The following is a 22865-nucleotide window of genomic DNA, read 5'->3' as shown; positions in this document are numbered from 1 at the left end:
AGAGTGGTGTCGCTTTGGAAAGTGGCCTGTTGCTGTCACCCCAAGGCTCTGTTCTTGGCCCTGTCCTGTTCAGCATAAGCAGAGGGGCTCAAGTAGTGTTACAGGAGGTGTGCTTGTTAGAACACTGAAGGACGTCACCAGGTGAGGGATGGCTCATAAATTAAATGAAAGAAGTGGGATCCAAAACGTTCTCTTCCTGCTAGGGATGAATGTAAAGTCCTTTAATTTATTTCAAAATCAATAATGCAATCGAGGGTGTGAGAATCTTGGCTTAGGAGCAGAGTAAGGAGAGAAGACCTGGCCTAAAGCACGACATGCTTCTCTGATATATTGCAGCCAATAACAAAACCTAAGGAACTCTGGACAACATTGAGAGAGTGTAGGGACCTCTCCAAAAGGAGTTATGATTCTGCTATGTGGTGGGATGGCATCAACCCAGGCTCAGTTCAGGGTCAGAGAAGTAAGATAAGAAACTATTAAAAAAAAAAAAAGAAAAGAAACTATTCAAGAGGCGGCAAGATGGCAATGGAGTAGGTGGACGTACCAACTTCCACCTCCTAGAACCAAAGTGGCTTACAACTTAATTTCAAGAACCATCATCTGGAAAAACCAACTTTGGACTAAACTAAGAGGACTCTTCAACCAAGGTACACTGAAGAAGCCACACTGAGACTGGTAAGAAATGTAGAAATGTGGAGAAGGCTGCCCAGCTCACAGGAGTGAATGGTACCCGGGAGAGACTCGCATGGTGGGAAGCAAGTTTAGTGAAGAGGGGAGGGTTCTGAGCCCCAGGAACAAAGCCCCAGCCTGCAGCCCCAGAGCCTAGAAGAAGCATATGGACAGTGTTTAGCTGCGAAACAAGTAAGGATAGTATTTGTGAGAAAGAGACAGATTTCTCAGACCCAGGATTCTTCTTAAGGGGACTGTGCAGAAAACCTCTTTAACAACCGCTAACATGGGACTCTGGGAGACTGGGAGAGTTGAGAGGACCAGTGTAGCAGGAAGAGAGTATAATCTAGGAGGAGACACAGGGAGAAACACTTTGAGGGACACCACCCTAACCCCTGGGCTGATCACCCCCAAATTTAAAGTGAATATTTCCCCTGGAACCAGCAATACCAGCAAAGGGAAACAGTACACCAGCAAGACAAGTTCTCCCGCAGCACTCAGAGGAGAGTCGCTTGAAGGAGGGATCCTTCAGGAAAACAGTATTGAGTGCTGAGGTCTGAGCAGCAGCGCCCCCACCCACACTGCTGAGGGCTCCCTGGAGGGCAACAGCAGCGGGACAAGGAAGCGCGGTCCTGTTGGTGGGGGTGGAAGCCGGGCTAGCCATGACTGAGGCCAGGTGTGAGCTCAGTCTCACCTGGCAAGAGTGGAAGGGACACATGAAAGTGGCCCAACCCGGGCAGTCCTGCCCGCAATCCAGACCACAGCGGAAAGGCGAAAGCCGGGGAACTGCAGAGAACCGCAGCTGAGCACAGACATGAAGCTGCACCCATGGGGCCAGGGCTTACAGCCAGTGTCTGAATGCAGCTTTGCTCACAGGGGCAGGGTGAAAGCCGGGGAACAAGTGGAGACCCGCGGCTGAGCATAGGTGCGCAGCCCTGCCTGCGGTGCCGAGGCTTTTGGCCCCAGAGTGGTGTGCAGCCTCACCTGTGGGGGCAGAGCAAAGGCCAAGGCTGGCAGAGGCTTGTATACCAGGCACATGAATACAGCCTCTCCCGTGGAGCAGAAGTGAAAACCACAGTGACAGCTGCAGCAGACTGGCACTGGCAATGTCCATACTGGAACGCCCAAGGCAGCAGCAGAGGGGGTGGTGGGCCTGCAGATAGACCACACCTAGGGAACACAGAGGCCACACCCATTGGACTCCAGTGGCCACACACTTCTTATACACAGACAGAATGGGAAGGCAGAGATATGCAACCCAAATGAATCAAGAGAAATCACCAGAAAAGGACTTGATTGAATCAGATATAACCAAATTACTGGATGCAGAGTTTAAAATAATGATTATTAGGATGTTAAAAGATCTTAGAACAATAATAGATGGACATAATGAACACCTAAATAAAGAGATAGCAAGTATTAAAAAGGACATTGAAATAATAAAAAAGAATCAGTCAGAAATGACAAATACAATATCAGAAATAAAGACCACAATAGAAAGAATTAAAAGCAGGATGGATGAAGCTGAGGATCAAATCAGTGAGTTAGAGGACAAGATAAACAAAGGCATGGAAGCAGAGCAGCAAAAAGAAAAGACTCAAAAAGTCTGAGGAAACTCTAAGAGAGTTCTGTGACAACATGAAGAGAAATAACATCCACATCATAGGGGTTCCTGAAGAGGAAGAGATAGAACAAGAGATAGAGACTTTGTTCAATCAAATCATAGCTGAAAATGTCCCTAAATTGATGCAGGAAAAAGTCACACAAGTTCAAGCACAGAGAATTTCATTAAGGAGAAACCCAAAGAAATCTACATTAAGACACATCATAATTAAAATACCAAAGCTAAGAGATAAAGAGAAAATATTAAAAGCTGCTAGAGAAAAAAAGGCTATCGCCTACAAAGGAGCCCCCATAAGGATGACATCTGACTTCTCAACAGAAACACTTGAGGCAGAAGGGATGGCAAGACATATTCAAAGTAATGCAGAACAAGAGCCTACAACCAAGACTACTTTATCCAAAAAGGCTATCATTTAAAATTGAAGGAGAAATAAAAAGCTTCCCAGACCAAAAAAAAAAAAAAAAACTCAAGGAATTCATTACAACCAAACCAATGCTGCAAGAAATGCTAAGGGACCTGTTGTAAACAGATCAAAGGAAAAAAAGAATATAGCAAAAGAGGAATACAGCTTTAAAGAATAAAATGGCAAGAAACAACTACATATCAATAATAATCTTAAATGTAAATGGATTAGATAATCTAATCAAAAGACATAGGGTAGCTACGTGGATAAGAAAACAGGATCCATATATATGCTGTCTACAAGGGACATACCTCAAAACAAAAGATACACATAGACTGAAGGTAAAAGGATGGAAAATATATTTCATGCAAATGGAAATGAAAAACAGCTGAGGTAGCAATACTTATATCAGAAAAAATGGACTTTAAAACAAAGTCTATAGTAAGAGATAGAGAAGGTCACTACATAATGCTAAAGGGAGCAATCCAACAGGAAGATATAACCATTATAAATATCTATGTACCTAATATAGGAGCACCTAATATATAAAGAAGACTTGATGGATAAAAAGGGCGAGATCAACATCAATACTATACTAGTAGGGGATTTCTAAAGTCCTTAAAAAAAGTTATAAAAAATCAATCAGGAAAAATCAGAAAACCTAAACAGACCAATTACAACAAATGAGATTGAAATAGTTATCAAAAAACTCCCAACAAAAAAAAGCTCAGGGCCAGATGGCTTCACTAGTGAATTCTACCAAATATTCAAAGAAGAACTAATTTCTATCCTTCTCAAGCTATTTCAAAAAATTCAAGAGGAAGGAAGACTTCCATGCTCCTTTTATGAGGTAAGCATTATTCTGATTCCAAAACCAGGCAAAGACAACACAAAGAAAGAAAATTATAGACCAATATCCCTGATGAATTTAGATGCTAAAATCCTCAACAAAATATTAGCAAACCAGATCCAGCAATATATGAAAAAAAATCATATACCATAATCAAGTGGGATTTATTCTGGGGAGGCAAGGCTGGTACAATATTCGCAAATCAATCAATGTGATTCATCACATAAACAAAAGGAAGGAGAAAAACCACATGATAATTTCAATAGATGCAGAAAAAGCATTTGATAAAATCCAGCACCCATTCATGATCAAAACTCTCAACAAAGTGGGAATACAGGGAATATATCTCAACATGATAAAAGCCATCTATGACAAACCCACAGCCAACATCATGCTCAATGGGCAAAAATTAAAAGCAATCTCCTTAAGATTAGGAACAAGACAGGGGTGCCCCCTTTCACCACTCTTATTCAACATAGTCCTAGCCACAGCAATCAGACAAAAAGAAGAAATAAAAGGCATTCAAATTGGAAAAGAAGAAGTAAAACTATCATTATTTGCAGATGATATGATATTGTATATAGAAAACCTTAAAGTCTCAGTCAAAAAACAGGATCTGATAAATAAATTCAGAAAGGTGGCAGGATATATTATAAATTTAATACTCAGAAATCAGAGGCATTTTTATACACCAACAATGAACTGTCAGAAAGAGAAATTAAGGAAACAGTTCTCTTCACTATTACAACCAAAAAATTAAAGTACCTAGGAGCAAATTTAACCAAAGAGATTAAAGACTTGTACTTGGAAAATTATAAAACATTGATAAAAGAAATCAAGGAAGATACAAACAAGTGGAAGCATATACCGTGCTCAAGGTCAGGAAGAATAAACATCATTAAGATGTCTATATTACCCGGCCCTGGCCGGTTGGCTCGGTGGTGGAGCATCAGCCTGGCGTGCGGGGGTCCCGGGTTCGATTCCCGGCTGGGGCACACAGGGGAGGCGCCTGTCTGCTTCTCCACCCCTCCCCCTCTCCTTCCTCTCTGTCTCTTTCTTCCCCTCCCGCAGCCGAGGCTCCATTGGAGCAAAGGATGGCCCGGGCGCTGGGGATGGCTCCTTGGCCTCTGCCCCAGGCGCTAGAGTGGCTCCGGTCACAACAGAGCAATGCCCCAGATGGGCAGAGCATCGCCCCCTGGTGGGCGTGCCGGGTGGATTCCGGTCGGGCGCATGCGGGAGTCTATCTGACTGCCTCCCTGTTTCCAGCTTCAGAAAAGTACAAAAAAAAAAAAAAAAGATGTCTATATTACCCAAAGCAATTTATGAATTCAATGCAATACCAATTAAAATACCAATGACATACTTCAAAGATATAGAACACATTCCAAAAATTTATATGGAACCAAAAAAAGAACATGAATAACCTCAGCAATCTTGAAAAGGAAGAATAAAATGGGAAGCATTACACTTCCTGATATCAAGTTATACTACAAGGCCATTATACTCAAAACAGCTTGGTACTGGCATAAGAACAGGCATACAGATCAATGGAACATAACAGACAACCCAGAAATAAACTCACACTTTTATGGACAACTGATATTTGACAAAGGAGGTAAAAGCATACAATGGAATAAAGACAGTCTCTTTAATAAATGGTGTTGAAATAATTGGACAGCTACCTGCAAAAAAATGAAACTAGACCACCAACTTACACCATTCACAAAAATAAACTCAAAATGGATAAAAGACTTAAGTGTAAGCCATGAAACCATAAGTATATATCTTAGAAGAAAACATATGCAGTAAGCTTTCCAACATCTCTCACAGCAATATATTTGCTAATTTATCTCCACAGGCAGGTGAGATAAAAGACAGGATAAACAAATGGGACTACATCAAACTAAAAAGATTTTGCACAGCTAAAGACTATAAGAACAGAATAAAAAGACAAACTACACAATGGGAGAACATATTCGACAATACATCTGATAAGGGGTTAATAACCAAAATTTATAAAGAACTTGTAAAACACCACCAGGAAGATAAACAATCAAATCAAAAAATGGGCAAAAGAAATGAATACACACTTATCCAAAGAGGATATACAGATGGCCAATAGGCATATGAAAAAATGCTCAACTCACTAATCATTAGAGAGATGCAAACTAAAACCACAATGAGATAACACCTCACACCAGTCAGAATGGCGCTCCTCAACAAAACAACACAGAATAAGTGCTGGCAAGGATGTGGAGAAAAGGGAACCCTCCTACACTGCTGGTGGGAATGCAGACTGGTGCAGCCACTGTGGAAAACAGTATGGAGACTCCTCAAAAAATTAAAAATGGAACTGCCTTTTGACCCAGCTATCCCACTTTTAGGAATATACCTCAAGAACACCATAGCATTGTTTCAATAGGAGAAATGGACCCCCATGTTTATGGCAGCATTGTTCACAATAGCGAAGATCTGGAAACAGCCCAAGTATCTGTCAGTGGACGAGTGGATTAAAAGCTTTGGTATATATATATATACTATGGAATACTATGGGGCCATGGAAAAGAAGGAAATCTTACCTTTTGCAATAACATGGATTGACCTGGAAACTATTATGTTAAGTGAAATAAGCCAGGCAGAGAAAGAAAAATATCATATGACATCACTCATTTGAGGAATCCAAGGAATAATGAGAACTGAGGAATGGAATTGAGACAGAGGAGGGATCAAAGGGACCAGAGGAAAAGAGCACAGAGGGAAAGGGGATGACAGGATGCGATAAACCTGAAGGGAAGGGGGGAGGGCGCTATAGGGAGGAAGGCAAGGAAGATGTTGAGGGGAATATGGGGGAGGGGGGATGCATTCGGGACAACACTAGAAACTATGTAAACACAACAAATTAAAATCAATAAAAAATAAACTATTCAGAGGAGGGGAACAAGATTAGGGAAGGGTGTGGCTACCACACAAGGTGAGGAACATGGACATGGCTGGTGGTATTTGCCTATGGAGATGGCAATCTCCTGCCCTCTGGGAAGCTGACATAGGAAGAATGAGAAAACACCACCTTCCTGCCCCGTGAAGATGAAGGGATTTACAGAAGTTCAGAGTGAGTGTCCAGACAACCTAGACACAGGTGCAGCCACAGGAGGACTGAGTTCCCAGTACGAGTTTGCAGGCTGGGCTGTCGGAATTATTCCCTTCCAGAGTTAGAACTGCTCTGCGTGATTCTAGAGTGCCCAATGTTTGATATGAGTGGACATGTTGACAGTAGAACCACCATAATAAACACAGCCTGCTAATTGAATCTCACACATAAGCACCAGCCAGTTATTACTCTGAGGTTCTCTGAACTGGTAGGAAAGGCGTGATAGAAAAATAAAAATGACAGCTGATACAATGCTTTCCCGGAGAGCTTAACCTTTGAAGACACGAGTAAGTAATTGATGTTAAGTAAAAGGAAGAGTGAAACAGACTATAAGAGGCACAGAGGAAGAGTGGAGGAGGAAGAGAGGGTAACATTTGACCTTCAGTCAGGTTGGAGGATGATCACAGAAGGTGTCGCAGAACAGGTAGCATGTGACTCCAGTGGAGGTGGGATTTCCAGCCCAGGCAGCTCAGGCCTAGGGCTGGGACATTCTAACAGTCTCACCCTTGCATCTTCCTCCATATTTATCCTCTTGAAACTTTGTCTGACCTGTGCTGTTACTCTGACAAGATGCTGTCTCTGCCCACACCCAGTAAGCAGCAGTTTAGACCACCTGTACTTGCCTACTTATCACCTGTGCACTGTCATGAGGAACCTGCCTCTGAGTCTTCTGTGCCCCAGCCCTTCCCACTGTCACATCAGACAAAGTCCTGAGGACAGGTGACATTCCATCTCTTCTGCGACGGAAGGTCACTGTCATATGACGTAAGGTCACTGTCATGTGACGTAAGGACTGTCATGGCATCACCTTACCCACATTCAAGAGGAGGAGGTTACACCCGGTGACTGTATGAGGGCCACCTGAAAGTCTCTCTGCCACAGGTGCCAAACGAGGGTCAGTCAGACACCTGATGGGAGGAGATGGGAAGACAGGGCAAAGGCAGAGCTGGACGGTGGCTCAGTGCTGCTCTCGGCCCCACGGGCCAGGGGCTGGGAGCGTGGGTGTGCCCTTGTTGCCCTTCTGCTCCTACACAGACAAATGGCTTGTTATCTTACAAGTGTAACGGGGGCACCAGGTAGTCACCTCTGAAGACTGCAGACTTAGTTGTTGGTAACTAGAAAGGCAATAAATAGTTTCAGGAATGCGTGAATACCCTGCACAGCATTCAGCCAGGCATTTGGAGCCCTTCCCAACTCTGGAAGCCCTGCACCCCCAAGGGCCCTGGTCACTGGTTGTGGTGGCCAAGACCATCGGGAGCTACAGGTCTTGGCTATCACATAGGCCCTTCACCTGTGGTTAAATAACATAATTCCCCAAGCCACGTGTTCACGAACAGGAATTCCCAGACGTTACCAGCCACTTAGACCTAACATTTTATTTCCAGTGCTTTAAACTCAGCATAGCACTCAGGGGTGGAGTGCTGGAGCCTCCTCTCCACTTTCTCCTAATGTAAGGTGTCACCTCCCCTGAGACCTGACCACTTAAAAAGTAAGCAGCCATTCCACAACAAAGATCCTGCTCTGTTTACTTCCTCTCCTTAAGACCTGCCCTGGGGATCTCGGGGGTAAAGACTCTGTTTTGTTATTCTCTCCTTCTGTAAAGTGCTGTGGAAACTGCACGGGAGACCATCAAGGAGCATTTCTAACTCCAAGCCTTTTCCTCTGTCCAGACACAGTGCCCCTTTGGATAGATAGCGATGCCAACACTAGGTAACAGCCATACATCTGGTGCTCTTTGGAATACCATGACTGACCGTGAGCGGCTCTGTGGCAGACTGCAAAATGGCCACCATCCTCCGATCTCCCCCAGAGTCACACCCTTTGTAATGCGACTCTGTGATGCTTCCCATCGAAAAGTGGCGTCTACTTCTCCATAACTCAAGTGTGGGTGGTTGTTATAACTTGCTTCAGGCAAAAGAATAAAGTGGAAATGACAGACTGCAAATCTGGGGCCCAGGCATCCGGAGAGGCCTTGCATACTCCTACCTGTTGGAATCCTACAAAGACCACACCCAAGCTAGCCCACTGGAGGGTAAGAAACCATGTGGGACAGAGACTAGCCAGGCCCAGCCAACCCTGCAGCTGACTGCAGACACAGGGGGGAACCTGGCTCATGAGACAAGAAGAACTGCCCAGCCACAGACACCAGAGTGAAACAAATGGCTATCATTGCTACCCACTCCATTTGGGGGCAGTGTGCTATGCAAAAGAAGATAACTAATACAGGCTTCATAGTTTACCAGCAGGAATGTCAGTGTTTCCAGTTTGAAAGAATTCACCACCTGGCTCATTCTGAAATACCTCACAGGTTGGTCATGCCTCTGTTTCTCCTTCCACTGGGTCTTTTGAAATCACTTCCTTGAACCACCAGGACCTTACATGAAAACTGGGACAAAAACTACCTGGGGGATGGGTTGAGGCCCCATATGCTTTCCTTTCATAAAAGCCCTTGCAAAGCACGTTTCTTTTATTTCATCCTTGGATCGCTGCCGTCAATTCTTTGTTTCATAAGCTTCTCGTCTCCCAAAGAGCCATGACAGCATTGATTTCAACCTATGATTGCTGGTGAAATATTAAACCTTATTGATTTGAAATTCAGGATTAGTTGCAAGTTGGATACTCTGCATATTTTGAAGATGGGCAATTTCATTTCTTCCAGTGGAAGAGTGATTGCAGTTCCACTGTGTGTGTGTGTGTGTGTGTGTGTGTGTGTGTGTGTGTACACACATTTGGATGTAGAACTTCAAATCAGCTGGCTTATTTTGCTCTCCCAAAATTGTCAACTGTGTTATGTTGACTGATCAATTAATTTATTCTTCTGAGTAACAGTTCAGTGGAATTATTTTCAGTGCACAGAGTTTATCATTAGCTTGTTGTTTCATTGAGAGTGTATCACTGTTACCCAGACTCTCATAAATGTAAAGCTCACCCCAGTACAGGCCATTACTGAAGGTCTTTCTTCTAAAATGTTATCAGAAAAGAGGGTGCCACTATGCTGAAACAAAATTTCTTGGGATGACTAAAGTCTTAGGATCCGCAATGTTCTGTCTAAAAGCCAAGTTCATCTGAAGATATAAAACATGAAGACATAGCATGCAACTGAACACCTGTGTCTTAATTCCTAACTCATTGTTGCATTTTTTAAGCCTCTAGAAACATGTCCTCCTCTCCAAAACAAAAGTTATGAAGCATTCTTTTTTAAAAAGTATAAACAAGCTAGACATCTTTCCTCACTATATATGTCTTTATGGAAGAGCTGTAGTCACCATAGCAATGGTTGCCCAGGAGTGTTCCCTGCCTCTCCCCACTGTCACTCGCTGCTTAGACTGTCTCTCCCTCTCCTCTTCCCAGAACTCTTCCCCCTATCTGACCTTCAGCCCTGACGGTCACTGCTCATCGCAACTAGTGCTCATCCGGGATGAGGCAAGATGGCCGAGCCAGCCGCTCAGTGGCTCTGCAGGGGTGGGGGCACAAGTGAGATTAAAGCTCAGGAAAATCTCAGCCCCCTGAGCCCTGCCAAAGGGTCTAGTTATGCTACTGCCCTCCGCTCCCCTACACCAAAACCTTGAGGCTAACTCCTGAAATGAAATGTCTGGGGACCAGTGGTGTTGGAGGACCACTATTAAAATGCAGGTGACATGTCTCACATCCTTGTTCCCAATCTGTCCTTCACTCCTCAGGAGGCACTCACTGGGCTCTTCTGACATCACTAGGCACGGCAGGCAAACCAGCAAGTCCCTGGTCGCATCTCGAGGAGAAAGCCTCGGGGTCCTTCCTGCCCCTTTCCCAAAAGGTATCCAGGTAAAAATCAAGAAGGTGGAGAGCAGACAAGCCCGTTCACTGCTGTTTGTGTCTATCAACATGAGTGAGTTTCAGAAAGAGAAAGTTCTGAAGGCTTTCACCAGTTATTTAGAATCTGAAAATACTGGGTTACAAACATAAATCATTTAAAATTTCCTAATCATCGCCCTCCCACTTTATTCTACTGAATCTTTTTACATTCCTGGGCTCTTTTCTAATAAACAGACATAAAACATTTTCAAAAAGTAACCAAAATAGAAACACAGAAACAGGACTTTCAGGCGCATTAATTGTATTTTGACATCATCTCATTCATTCTGTTACATTTAGACAGACATTCCTCAAAAATTACTGCTGAAGCCTGACCAGGCGGTGGCACAGTGGATAGAGCATTGGACTGGGATACAGAGGACCCAGGTTCGAGACCCCGAGGTCGCCAGTTTGAGCGCAGGCTCATCTGGTTTGAGCAAAAGACCACCAGCTTGAACCCAAGGTCGCTGGCCCCAGCAGGGGGTTGCTCGGTCTGCTGAAGGCCCACGGTCAAGGCACATGTGAGAAAGCAATCAATGAACAACTAGGGTGTTGCAACGCACAATGGAAAACTAATGATTGATGCTTCTCATCTCTCTCCGTTCCTGTCTGTCTGTCCCTGTCTATTCCTCTCTCTGGCTCACTCCCTGTCTCTGTAAAAAATAAATAAATAAATAAAATTTTAAAAAAATTACTGCTGAATGTAGCTAATGATTAGTTATCAGAGGATAAGATTACCTGAAGAGACTTAAAAATATATATACAAAATTACAAATTATATATTTGGCTACTTTTAAAATACATTTCACCCTCAAACTATAAGGTCCCCAAAATGTATTCTTGTCCCCCCAGTGCACAGCACACGGCATCGTGACGGACAGGAGGTCTCAAGAAATTATAGTGGGAAACCCTCTGATATGACTAATAGGCAACTCTTTAATTTGAGCATCTGAGTTTGGGCATTTCAAAGAAATCTATCTGACAAAGTATATAATCAATATTTCTGATGGGAACTCAGGGCTGCTTTTATATTTTAGTGCCTTATTCATTTTTTGAAAAGAAATGCATCAAGGTTCATTGATACCTCTGGTACCTTAGCATCAATCACACTCCAAGACCAGTTTCAAATGCTGGAAGGCTGAAATAATCAGCATTCCAACTTGTTCATTCAGAAATTCCCAAGGTCGGGCGGAATGACCAAAGGTAGGAAATTGGTTCTCCCCAGCCTGCAGGGCTCGTGCTGGTGCAGAGAGAGCCTCTGAGCGCAAGCTGTACCCTGTCTTCCCCCGGCAGAGAGGCCAGGCTGGATGGAGGGAGCTCCTCTCTCACACCTTCCAGCAACTGTGTCAGCGGAGGCCCCAGCACCCCTGAAACTTCCGGCTCCCTGCAACCGAAATGGACCCTGCCAACCTGAGTCAAGCTCAAGATTCCTAAAAGGAAACAGGAGAGAATCACAGTCAAGAGGGCTGAACAAGAAATTTCTGGGGGGACAGGCACAGCTCGCCCCTCCCTGGGGGGGGGGGGGGAGTGGATGCTGGAACTTTCTCCACTCTGGCCTGCTGGATGGCAGAGCACGTCATGCTTTTTGGCGGCCTTGAGAGGGCCAGATGGCCATCAATTTGCATCTGCTACAGGATCCCAGGTTCACCTCTCTGAGGAGGAACCCTGGGAAGAAACCTCCTCCATGTGAGCAGCTCACATTGTCCCTAGAAGAAGGTGTTAGAAGAATAAGCCCAAGTCGTGTGTCATCAAAGTCAAACAGGAGCTGGCTCAGGACGTGCTCCTGCAGAGGAGGGACCTTGAGACTAAAAATGATATCATTGTCATTACTACTACTATTAATTGGTGCTTCCTGTGCACCAGGTATCCTTCTAGCCTTCTCTGTTATTAATCTCATTCCTCACCACAACTCCTGAAGCGGCTCTTTTACAAATTAAGAAACAAAGTCACAGGGAAGTGACGTAACTTGCCCAAGATCTCGCTGCTGGTAAGCAGAGCTCCGATTCTAACCCAGGCAATCCAGCTCCAGAACCCGCTCTCTTAATACCTGCAGGTGCTCAGGAGCCCGAGCTACTGACATCTCAGCCCAAAAGTGTCTCCCCGAGAGCCTCTGGCTGCAGAAGACCTCACACTGGTTAAGCTGAGGAGACAGAGGCACCATGGCACCCCCACCTAGTGCCATGCCTCATACCATCTCCTCCTCTGGACCTACACATGTATATCTATCAAGCCTGTGACTCACATGGTATCTCTAAAACTCTATGCCCTACAGGGTCCCGCTGGCCCTGAAGAAGCTACCGGCCATGATGTGGACTATCCATGGATAGCACCGCACGTCAGGGAGCTGCATGGTCTCTGGAGCTGAGGCCTCGGTCCTATAACCACAAGTAGTCCCGACAACCACCAGGGAGCATGCAAGGGGCCCAAGCCTCAGAAGCTTGGGTGCCCCAGCCAGAAGCCTTGATTATAGCCTGGGAGGCCCTGAGCAGACAATTCCAGACTCTTGACCCATGGAGAGCATAAGATAATAAGTATGTGTGGTTTTAAGCCACTAAGTTTGAGCAATATGTCACACAGCATAGAAACCTAACATGGACAAGAACAGTGACAGGTCTATACCAAGCAGGGACAGCCCCAACTGAAAGAGCTTCAGGAAAGGGAGTAGTCCACCATAATGGTGCCCTACCCCCAGTCAAGGGGCTTATTTTGCAGCTAAACAAGCTTTTGTTGACTGATCTGTGCTGGCTCTTATCATTCCAAGATCCCTGACACTTTTAGCCTTCCCTTGATCTTGAAAACACCAGGGATCATTCCAGATAAATGCACATGTAGGCAATGCTATGGATGCCTCAGGCCCCTGAAATGTCCCCTTGTGTCCTCTAGGAACCCATGCCCTAGAGCACCCACTTCTGATGGTTCGATATTATCACCCAGGGAATGAAAAGTGATTCTTGGGGGCAGCAGGGGGAGGAATCTTACTCATTTTATGCATAATGTACAGACATACAGACAGGGCATGGTAGGTGTACAGACTCCCTGTGGTATAATTTCACAGGAGACAACTAGGAAAACAATGTCTTAAGGGTGGAGAAATGCAGACCTAGCCAATAACAGTTCACAGTTAAAACAGAAGAAGGCTTCAGAGACATGGTACTTGTCTACATCTTGTCCTGGCTGATGGTTACCATGGACATATTCACTTCGTAAAAAAAAAAGAAAAGAAAAGAAAAAGAAAAATAACCCAAGGGCTATGAGTGAAAGATCTGTAGACCTGACTTTGTGAGGCACACCTCACCCAGAAGAAAAGTTCACCAACAGTCAGGAAATGAGGACCCAGTGTTCCGACACCTCCAAGCTGAAGATATTGCCGTGTTAGGGTCCAGATTCCAGATAAAAGCCTGGACTCCATCCCGCTTCCCCTTTTTCTAACTGTTACCCTTGGTGACATGACCACCTTGTGAGCCTCCAAGTTTTCATCTGGAAAATGGGTTTAATAATACACCCTTCCTCCAAGTGTCCTAGTGAGAAGTAATGAGTTTCCACGTGGAAAGCACAGAGACTAGGGTCTGAAACACAGCAGGGACCACCTACGTTTTGCTGTTGCACTTTGATTGTAGCTCCCTCTGCCTGTACCCACGTTTCGCTGTGTGCTTTAATTGTAGTTCCTCCTGCCTGTGCTCTCTTGACTCCGAGCTTCCAAAGAACAGGAAAAACAAGCACACGGATGCTCCCTCCCTGGGAGCCCTCGATGTGGTGCTTCCACACTGTGGTTGCAGCTGTGGAATCATTTACTTTCTGTGGCATTTTGATACAGTTCAGAATTATTGATTTTGGTTTCTGGGAACAATATGGATACATATTAGATACTTTGAAACCAAATTTTCTTTTCTCCTAGAAGGATAAAGGAAAGGGTCACAGGTTCCTAGTCTTGACATGTGGGAATGATCAGTTGGGACTCGGGAGCCCAGGCACCTAGTTCCATCTCTGCTGGCCACTAGTGAGGGATCTTGAAAAAAAAATCATTTGTCTACACATGCCTGGGTTCTCCCATATGCACAAGGAGAATGGTTCTTCCTGTGTGGTTACATAATTAATAACAGTGACAGCAACTTCACCTCTAATGTATGCCAGACAAGACTTAGAGTGCTTTAGAATTACCAGCTCCTTCTGTGCTCAGGGTATAGGTAGTCTTGTTACCTCCACTGTGCAGCAGGGGAAACTGAGGCACAAGAGGCCCCATAACTGGTAATTGGTAGAACCAGCATCTGGCTCCAGAGCCTGTCTTCTTAACCATCACCCAGCCCCACCACCTCCAAGTTCACTAGGACCTACAACACAAGGACATACCTACAGTGCTTCCAACTAGAACTCAGTGTCTGCTGGACCCAGTGCCCTCGGGCCTCTGTGACATCACTAAAATAGTCCCCATGCTCTTCTAAAGAGAACTCAAGGTCCTTTCTCCTGAGACCTTCCTGAACCTGGTCCTAGAAGTCATGCATCGCTCCTGCTTCGGCACATTCCAACCCCAAGGCTGGTGTGGTGGTCATGGTGCCTTGAGTTGATTGCTGTCATTATTATGTGAATCGTCCCAGTCCCCAGACACCCAATCAGCTTTGGACACCTTCCTTTACTGGCATCTTCCAGCTAGAGCACATAATAGGGTCAGTCGATTGTCATCACAAGTCAGCATCTGCCATGAGGTGCCGCCTGGTCTGCTGCCATCTAGCGACTTGGCTGACAGGATGCAGGAGGGCAGACGGGGAAGACTGGGATGCCTTGGTTTGTGGTGTGGCAACAGGGTGGATGGCAGCATGGGCTTGGGAGGGGGACCGCTGTTTCTCAGGGAAGACAAGGATTTAGGACACAGCCGGTTTGCTTCTACAACAGGATGTGAGAACCTACCACCAGACAGAAGCTAAACTGCCACAGGAACCTCCTGAAGGACCTTCTCCCCCAGCCTCACACGAGTGGCACTGGAGGAGCAATGCATCACTCACGATGCCATTCCCATGTTCGCCTTTTTGAAATATTAATGGCTTTGGCTGGCCTTTGTTCTGCTGACCATGGACACGGAACCTGTTCCCAGAGGAGGCAGAGGCAGAGTAGATGGACTCAGAATCTGGGTTTAGAATTCCATCAAGCCTCTGAGTCAATGAAAATCCTTTTCACTGAGACAGCAAGACAGGCCTACCCCTTTTCTTGCTTAATTCCAGAGGCTCAGCAGAAGTTTTGTGCATGAGACAGAATCTCATTTCAGTTCTAACCCCAAACACTGTGGCCATGGAGGCAGAGGACTTACCAGCAGAGCCAAGTGGTCTACAATGCAAAAGCCACTCTCTCTACAGGTGGCTATGGTTACAGGGATCAGGCACAGACCCCAATGGCTCTCAACCTGCAGCCAGAGAGGAGAGTTCCTTGTATGGTTTGTACCAGGTTTGCACACATGTGAAAAGAAGTTAGGTCTTTTTGCATATCTGATCCGAGGCTCTGTGTCTGCATCTGATTGTTAGTCTCAGAAACAAATCTGGACCATCCAGGGACCTGTCTCTAGGTTGCCACTGTCTGGAGATGGCTACTAGACCCCACTAAACAAGGTCTCAAGGAGAAGAGAGAGAGGAGAGGGGCTGTGTCCTGGTAGAAGCAGTAAAAGCCTGGTGGGCTCAGGAAGAAAAACCGCTCTGCAAAGGCAGAGTTGGAAAGTGTTTTCCTGATGATTAAGGAGCTGCCAAGGTGCCCAGAAACCCCCAAGAAGGAAGCAGGCTCTGTGCACGGGGCTCCAAACAGTGACTGCAATGTGCCTCCCACTCTCCAGAATCCTGCCTAGTGACCAGCCATTGTCTAGTGTAGAAGACATTGGGTGATTGAAGGCCATCAAGTGCAATCCCATCTAAAGTGACACTCACACTTGCCAGGCATGACAGGTGCCCCATCCACATCCTTGTGGCCCTTTTCTTTTCAGTGAACTCCAGCACAACTTCTGATGTCCAGCACCTGCACTCATTTGCCTGAAGGCTTCTCTGGCTCTCTGGTCCTGGCCTGCTCATAGACATTGCAGGTTGGGATGGACAGGACACGACTGCCACCAGGAGTAGCTCTTACCAGCCACTGCTGGGGTTGGAGGGTACACACACTCCAAGGTGGGAAAATTCTGAACTTCAACAGTTTCCTAGAGTTCCCCAGGGGAATTAAGCTCTAGTTTCACACAAAAATTACTTGTTAAAGTTGGGTCCTTGTCTCAGAATCTGCTTCTAGGGAAATCCAAACTTGGATTATATATTATACACATGTACACGCAACTATTCATAGAGGCTTTTAAATTTATAGAGGCTTTGGTTACATTATCTTATTTGATCTTCACATCAACTTTGCTCTTGTTCCTATTATTCCATTTTATAAATGAAAGGAACTGAGTCTCAGAGAGGCTAATAGATCACCCAAAGCTCTTTAGTAACTCAAAATCACTTCCAGTTGCTTCAAATGGCTTTGGTTTTCTTCACTGCACCAGCGCTGCCCCGATGGAGGAGACAAGCAAAGATACACCTCCAAAAAGCTCACTTATAGTCGCCATCTCTTGGTGAAAGCTAAGATCACTATAAGGGCAGAGCCAAATTCACTATAAACTTTAAGGTAAATCAGTTACTACCATTCCCAGCAAGGCTTCCCCATCATCTCTACATACATGCTACAAACAACAGTAGGTGTTTAATAAATGCATGGTGGATGGACGGGTGGGTGGTGGGTGATGGATGGATGGATGGATGGATGGATGAATGGATAGATGAATGGTGGAGGGTGAATGGGTGGGGGGATGGAGGGATGGGTGGGTGTATGGATGGGTGGGTGGATGAATGGATGGATGAATGGTGGAGGGTGAATGGATGGGGGATGGAGGGATGGGTGCGTGGGTGTATGGATGGATGGGTGGATGGTTGGGTGGGTGGGTGGGTGGGGGATGGATAAATGCATAGCCATTATCAGTCCACAATGAATGCCTAAGTCTGTTGCATCCTGAACAAGAACAAGGGTACAGTTACAACTTAATAAATGTGACTTGTATATAATCTATGCCTATTTTATGTCCTAGCACCACAAACAACTGAAATGGTGTATATGAGAATGTCATCTTTTGGGGGTATCAGCAGAAAAGTTTTGCATAAAACAAGTAAGTGTCAATCATTTGCCAGAGGCTGGGCTGAAATCCAAAAGCTAGTTGACCCTGGAAACTGGTTTTTATGCCTAAATGAGAATAAAAACCACCTGGGAAGCTTGTTTAAAATACTGATTTCCTACTGTTGGTCCAAGGTTCTAATTTAATAGAAACTCAAGAATCATGCAATATCCTCAGGTAATTCTGAAGACATTATAGGGGTTGTGATACCCTGGACTGAGATGAAGGCAACCCCTTTCAAAGAACTTTTCTTCTACTTCTTAATCTACTGTCAGGATTTGCCTTCATGTGGCTTGGAGAGAGACCTGGAAGTGGGAATAAAAGACATCACTCCCCAGGTACTCACTGAAAGTGTGAGGAAAAACATGAAATCAAAGTCATAGAGTGGGAGAGGAGATTAGGAGCCAACACATACAACTCCAGACCCAGAGCGTGAATCCCTTGTAATGCAGCCAACAGAAAACGGCCGGCTTTTGCTTGAACACTTCCTATAATAGAAAGCTCTCTACCTCCTGAACCTGTCCATTCATCTTGGATCAGTTTGGTTCCAAAGTTCTCAGTTGTCCAGTTCTGTTTACTGAGGCCACAAACATTACATCAAATCCCCAAGTACCATGACAACTCATGGAATATTTACAGACAAATGGAAGGTCTGCTCTGAGGTAAGCACACACACACCCCTATTCCCTTAAGTACCCATGTGATGGGATTTGATAACTCTTAATATCTAGGTGACACCCTCTGGACCTATCTTTGAATTCAGCTTTCCAGCTATGGTCTGATAAGAACAATTCAAGAGGATCTATCACACCGTTTATTAAGGACACTTCGCTTCCATTATTGCTTTCTAAAATCGCATTAGCTAATCTAGTAGCCACATCCTATTGAGCCAAAACTCGATTAAAACCCCAAAGTCTTTTTTCACTGGAAACCTCTCTGAGAGTGGCCATCGATCCAGTTATCAGCACTCTCCGAGTAAAGCCATTCACCCATACTGTGAACCATCTAACTACTCAGCCTGCATGTCGGCATCTCTCCATCTGCTCCCTGTAAGAAGAGGCTCACTGCCTCTTCAGCCTCCTCAGTTCATGAGATCTGTGTGGAACCATCAGAATTCACTGTTCCACCATGGCAACCTGGAGGCACACCAAAATGACATTAGAGGAGATGCCTTGGTTGGGATCTGATCATTATCTTACAGAAAGACACAAAAAATAAGACTTCATTTCCAAAGAATGAAATGAAGAGCTCTTGTCGTGAAGAATGACCTCTATCCATACTGATACTGTACAACAGGACACCATAGGGCTCTCTCAGAGTATTTAAGGAATGAGAAAACTCTGGTCCAGTCTGACAGTCTGCTGTTTTAAGAGAAGAGTTTAATCCATTTACATTTATTTTGATGGCTGATAACTCATTTGGATCTTTTTTCCCCCTGGCTTTTTTTTCTTTCTTCCCCTTTCCTGCCATCTGCTCTAATTTTATTTCATCCTTTATTCCTTTTTATTCTTTTGAAATTATATATCTATATTTCTATACTTTTATTACTACAGTATTAAGTATATTCAAATACCTTTTTATTTCAGATTCTGATGCTAACCAATAAGTCTACTCTCCCACCAGATAAGAATCTTAGAACTTTTTAATTCCACCCCAACTTCCGCCTATCACCCATGATATTCCCCAGAATTTAAACTCCTTCTCATTTTAAATATCTCCTCAGATATTGATACTATTCTCATAGTGGATTGCAAAATGTTTTCGCCTAGTTTTGCAACTCACCCTCGTAACCTGCTGCCCACGGACTCCTTATAGTTTCCATTTCCTTCTCTCCACATCGCATTATTTTATTTGCTCTTCGGGGGTCATAAGTCTCGTAGACTCTGCGTGTCTGCAAATATCTTTCTCTTCACCCCTCATAGAGCAGAGAGTGAAATCATCATATTGAGAGGGTTTTGAGGGGAATGACAGGAGGGGAAATGATGACGAAGATTCTTGACAGCAGCCCCGCCAACCTCCCAGGCTCACAGATGCTGAGGAAAATGCTACTGCTCCCTTCCCCACGAAGGATCATTTAATGGGCTATGGAGTACAGATGTGAAGTTGATTGTCACTTTCTCTTCCCACTTAGTGAATAGTTTTCATTCATCTTCTGGCATCTGTCGTTGCCAATGAAAACTCTGCTGTCAGTCTGATGGCTGCTCTTCTTGAGGCACACGTTTTAAAGGTTTTTACATGATCTTATAGTCTGTAGTGTTCCATTTCAATGTATTAGGTGTATATTCATGTTATATATACTCAGGATTTAGGGTGCTACTGCCAACTGGTCTAATGATTTTTAAAAATGAAAAATTCTCCACCAATATTTCTTTGACTGTTGTTTTTTCCCATTCTTTCCCTAATTTCCTTCTATTGCCTATATTTTGGAGCTTCTCGTTTGATATTCATTGCCTCAATTGCTTCCATATTTGCTGTCTCTTTGTCTCTTTGGGCTGGATTCTGAATGTTTGGGGTTCTATTTTTTCCAGGTTTGTTTTCAAAATTATTTTTTTTAATTTTTTATTTATTCATTTTAGAAAGGAGAGAGAGAGGGAGAGAAGAGAGAGACAGAGAGAGAGAAGGAGGAGGAGCAGGAAGCATCAACTCCCATATGTGCCTTGACCAGGCAAGCCCAGGGTTTCGAACTGGCAACCTCAGCATTTCCAGGTCGACGCTTTATTCACTGCGCCACCACGGGTCAGGCCTCAAAATTATTTTTTTCTTCAGTTGCACTGAGCAACTATTGGTTTCTCTCTGAAACCCGCCTGCTTTTCTCTCATCTTACATCATCAAATCTGTTACTCACTTTTCTCTCTGAACATCTAAATTGTGCATATTTTCAAATTCCTTGGACACAACGCTTCTCTGCTGTTCTTTGTGAATCCTCCCATTTGTTGCATCTGTTGACCATCTCTCAAGAGGTAAAGGTCTTTGTGAGTTTTGTAAATTTTTAGCTACTTGAGGGAAGTGAGAACTAGCAAGCTTATAGGGTGTGAGAGATAGAAGCTTATGTTTGGCTCCTGAAGGAAATCCACCCATGTGCCCAGGGTTACAGAGGTGACCCCATGAGGACAGTTTCACTTTGACTCCTGTGGAGCCTGGGGAGTTCCAAGCTGTTTCTTACATTCGTTTTACTGCTATACTTGTTTTCAGTGGGATTTCCTGGTGTGCAATGAGGCTGTGTACCTTCAGTCTACCACTCACATTGTGCAAGTTCTGCTTCCTCATTTCCCTCAAGTGACTCTCTTTCTACCCAAGGTCCAGGGCACAAAGCTCTGGAACTGGTGGGTGGGGTTTTTGACCTGTTTCAATGAGAGGACAGTCCTTATCACAGGGAGTTTGGCATCACTCTCACACCTGAGAATATATTTTTTTTTAATTTATTTTTCTGAAGCTGGAAACGGGGAGAGACAGTCAGACAGACTCCCGCATGCGCCTGACCGGGATCCACCTGGCACGCCCACCAGGGGGTGACACTCTGCCCACCAGGGGGCAATGCTCTGCCCCTCCGGGGCGTCGCTCTGTTGTGACCAGAGCCACTCTAGCACCTGGGGCAGAGGCCAAGGAGCCATCCCCAGCACCCAGTCCATCTTTGCTCCAATGAAGCCTCGCTGTGGGAGGGGAAGAGAGAGACAGAGAGGAAGGAGAGGGGGAGGGGTGGAGAAGCAGATGGGCGCTTCTCCTGTGTGCCCTGGCTGGGAATCGAACCCAGGACTTCTGCACACCAGGCCGACGCTCTACCACTGAGTCAACCGGCCAGGGCCACACCTGAGAATCTTAAAGCCTGGGCTCCCTGCCAGCACACTGTCACAGCCCAGGCTCACAGCAGACACCCCGCCCAGCGTCCCCAGACCCCTGCTGCTCCAACTTGGGCAGCTTGTTTCTGGCACCTGTAGATCTCCCTTCCCAGCCGTTGAGCTCACCTGGAGGTTTCATGTTTTTATCATAGGCATATAAGGAGAACTCTCCCCATTATCCCAGTTGGCCATCTTAACCAGATGTTTAAAGGACCCTCAAAACTTTAGCGGAATTAATTTATGGGCAATGCTTTTCCCTCCACCTCTAACCAGATGTCTGTCTAGCCATACAACTCTGCACCCACATCCTACGAGATTGAGCAATTGCCTCTTCAGCACAGTCACAACACCTGCACTGGGGCCAAGGCCCGAGCTCAGCAAGATGGCCCGGAAGGGAAGGCACCATGCAGATAAACACAGATGATACCCTTGGAGGGCTCATCAAATACAAGATGCCAGCAAGGAACAAGAGAAGCTTCTACGTCTGTGCTCCTGGTCCTCAAGGGAAAGGACTCACTGTATAAGAAGCACCCATTATCTTGGAAATACAATTTTGAGAGGAGGACTCCTTCTTGGCAACACGGCATCCTCATCCCAGCCCTGGGTTGGAACCCGGACCAGTTGCAGGCATGCAAAGCTGAATGAACTTGAAGATGAGCCGTTCTGTGCCCTACGATAGCCATGTTAACTGCCACATCGATTTTTTAATTATGTTTGTATTGCCTTTTTAATTTTGTTTTCCTTGCAGGAAATGTTTTAATCAAAAATCCAGTTATTGAAAAGCCCCATACGCCAGCTGCCACTTGAGACCAGAGGAAACACAGGCAGTGCACCCCCCAGGGCGACGCCCTCTGCCACTGTCACCCAGCCCCCGGTGAGCATCCACACTGAAAGCTCCTCACTCCCAACTGAGAGTAAATGCGCGTGACCTTCAGTTCCACAGAGGTTAACCTACTCTGATTAACTTTTCCATGTTATTCCATTAAATAAAAACAGTTTTGACACCCAGAGACTAAAGCATCCTAGAGATAATACAATAACCCAATGCAATCATTTCAAATTGGATTGTAATAATTCATTTAGGTGACCATACATATTTGTTATATGTAATATGAAACATCGCAAAATGAAATCAATAGAAATGTTTCTTGTTAATGAAGATATACGGGGCTGTTATGTGTGGGTTGCGGACTCCATACCACAGAAATCTTATTTGTATTATAAATTTCAAGGTATCCTGAGAGTTACAAATGAAGATAGCTTTTCTTAAAGAAGCCATGGCTGGTCATTTAGAAAATTATATCATAAATTTTATGTCATTTCTTGGTCTTTCAAG

This window comes from Saccopteryx leptura, chromosome 2, assembly GCF_036850995.1.
Source record: "Saccopteryx leptura isolate mSacLep1 chromosome 2, mSacLep1_pri_phased_curated, whole genome shotgun sequence".
In the NCBI taxonomy this organism is placed as follows: domain Eukaryota; kingdom Metazoa; phylum Chordata; class Mammalia; order Chiroptera; family Emballonuridae; genus Saccopteryx; species Saccopteryx leptura.
Note: the sequence above shows the minus strand (reverse complement) of the source record.